This window comes from Rattus norvegicus, chromosome 1 (assembly GCF_021556685.1).
Source record: "Rattus norvegicus strain SHRSP/BbbUtx chromosome 1, alternate assembly SHRSP_T2T, whole genome shotgun sequence".
Taxonomy (NCBI): domain Eukaryota; kingdom Metazoa; phylum Chordata; class Mammalia; order Rodentia; family Muridae; genus Rattus; species Rattus norvegicus.
This window is the reverse complement of record NC_141534.1, coordinates 56,820,193-56,823,402: the sequence shown is the minus strand read 5'-3', so window position 1 is coordinate 56,823,402 and position 3,210 is coordinate 56,820,193.

The following is a 3,210-nucleotide window of genomic DNA, read 5'->3' as shown; positions in this document are numbered from 1 at the left end:
CTGCTTCCTAGGTCGGTAGCACTGGCTCCATCCCAGGCACAGCTGGAGTGGGCAGCTGTAAGGTTGAGGACCTGCACTCAGGACACTGGGCTCCAGGAGCACCTCACCTTCAGGTCATCCTGTGTACCTCTGATCGTCACTCCTGGGTTCTCACTGCCTGGCACTTAACCATAGACATCACTGTAGAATTATCTAAGGCCAGAATGTCAAAAACATAGTTGTTATGAATTTCTACTTTGAAAATGTCAAATGTTGGGCTGCTTGAACAGTTTTCAAGAACAGGTTCAAGAAATGAACCTGGGAGAAACACAAGAAATATAGCCTGAAGTCTCTTCCAAAACAGCCACTCCAGCATAAGCTTCCACAGGCAGTCACTCTCCTCTGCACTACCGTCCCCCTTGTTTTGCAGCTCATGGATCTCCTTGCTTAGCATGTCCACAAGGTGCATTTGCTGTTGCTTCTCCAGCTTCTCCCTGGCATCTTGTTTCCATGGGTCTGGAGACAGACTATCCCCATAGGACAACTCCTCTTTACTGATAGTTTTCTACTGCAGATTCCTGTGCTCAATAGTGGGGGGCTGCTGCTGGGGCTACAGCTCCAGAGTAACTGTTTCTTGGGGCCTCTGCAGTGTGGAAGGTTTTCCTGGTTGGGCCGGTGTGGCCAAAAGAGATAAGGAAGCAGGGATCAGGGAATGAGAGTGCATCTGCCCCAGATTCTACTCCTGCTCCCCGTGCTTCCTCTCTGCTTCCTTATCCAGGCAGGCCTTCTATATCTCAGACCACCACTGCTGCTCCTCCTTCTTTTTTGCTAGCCAGCAGCCACCTGAGCAGACTGGGATCCTGCCTTGTTTGCAGAAGGTGGTGGGAGGGGCAAAGCCACTGAAATGCCATCAAAACCACTGGTGTAGGTGGACATGTGGTGGAGGAGGTGGTGGAGGGAGGTCTGTTCATATGGGCTGGAAGACAGTCACAGGGGTGGGCAGCACCTCTGCTGGGTTTTCCAATGGCCAGGACCACTCTTGGTAGAGTGGAAGCAGGGGTAACTGACTTGGAGGAATATTTCAGGTGCTCCTGGCTGGATGTCATAGAGTCCACTGAGGAGCTCTGGATCCACATATCATTGTCACACTAGAGATCCATGCTGGCCACTACTCAATGCAGCTCAAGTTGGTAAAACTCTTCCTGAAGTTCTTCCATTGAAGGGGTAACACACCGAGAAAAGAAAAGACGAAGATCTAATACTTCAGAGACTCACCAGAGATATTAACAAAATTTCATGCATGTTTCTTTCTCACAGAGGAGGTAAGAAAACTGAGGAATGGGTGTATAACCAGACCTGGCACTGCTTTATGGCTCACTCTCCAAGTAACCAACTGTACCTGTGTGTACAAAGGAATAAAAAGATTTTTCTATACACTGATGCATGCTGTTTGTGGCATTGTCACTCCTGCAATTTAGCTCCTAGCTTCAGGACTACGTAGAGGGGTCTGTTCTTGTGAAATGTAAAGAAATAAACAATGAGATTCATAAAACTGCATAAAAGGTGAACTTTGTCCTCGGGGATCTGTTTTACAATCTTTAAAAAAGCAATCATGGGGGTTGACACCCCAAAAGGAGCTTTGCCATCTCAGGAAGAGGTGATAGACGGGTTTGTATGAGGGGTTATTGGCAAGACAGGAAGGGCTAATATTGGATTATAAAATAAATAAATAAATAAATAAATAAATAAATAAATGGTTTTTTAAAGAATATATTTTAAAAGCCATGATAAAAAATGTAATTTTGACCCTATGCTTTCAATAAAAAAAATCTTTTTTTTTTCTGAGCTTGGTACCGAACCCAGGGCCTTGCGCTTCCAAGGCAAGCACTCTACCACTGAGCTAAATCCCCAACCCCAATAAAAAAAATCTTAAATTTTCTTATTTACTCATTTACACTAATTCTCATGTTCCCCGATTCATTAATTTATTTGACTAGTGTAATAGAAATAAACTTAAATGACCAAAATTCAGGAATGATAGTTAATGTAATTTGTTGGGAACTGTATCAAAGAAGTCAGATATTTCACAAGTAAGAAAGTGTTCCAGCTCATCTTAGACCTCAGTGCAGGGTTCTCCAGTGAAGACAGATGTTAGCTGCTGTTGTAGTGGTATATGCACACTTCTCTCCAGGGATAGGAGGCTGATCTATTAGAAATAGTGTTAAAAACCCAAGTGTCACATTAAATAACAAGTAAAATAAACATAACAACATTCCTTTAAATGCAGGAGCCATGGCATACCCATCATACACTGAGGGCAGGATGTTTAGCACTGAGCCAGAGACAAAGATGTACCAGAAGTCGGCTTCACGCACCCCTACAAGTCTCCTGACGCCACAGACCAGGAGCAGGATTTTCTCCAGGACCAGATGAGATCTGGGCTAGAGACATGAGAGTAAATACGTGAAGCCTTTTGGAGGTTGAAGCCTTTTGGACGTTGGGGTCTCTATTCAGTATACTCCATCCTCACTACTTTGTTAGCAACTCTTTTAAGTGTAAAAATGATCTCCACTAACTTGGAAACCCGATCCATTTTGAAGACACATTTACAGTGCATTTTGATCTATAAGGTCAAGGGTTTTCCAAATAAAATCCTAATTTTGGACTAATATGAGACCTCTATGAAAACTGTATTCTAGCTGGCCAAGGGACACAAAAAACAATGATCAAAGTATAAACAATGATCTGGGTGACAAGGTGACTTAGAGAATGCCTCTTCTTACTTGTCACATTGGGGCTGAAAGGGTGATCTGCTCTGTTTTTCATCAGACTGTCTTTACCAGGCAGCTTCGTTGGATGACTGTGCTCTGTCCAAGGCTTTTGAGGACTCTTTGGGGAGCGGTTTTGAGCTGAATTATTATAGAGCTCAAAACCTTTACTCTTCCACCTATCGATGTTGGATAATGCCATCCTCTGCTACATAAGTGGCTGGAGCCATGGATCCCTCCTTGTGTACTCATGAGTTCATGGTTTCCTACCTGGTAGCTGTGGGGTCTGGTTGGTTGATATTGTTGTTCTTCCTATGGGATTGCAAACCCCTTCAGCTCCTTCAGTTCTTTCTCTAACTCCTCCATTGGGGTCCCCATATTCAGTGTAATATTCAGCTGCAAGCTGAACAGGGCATTGAGATGGGAATGGGTGGGTGGGAGCGGGATCATACTCATAGAAGCA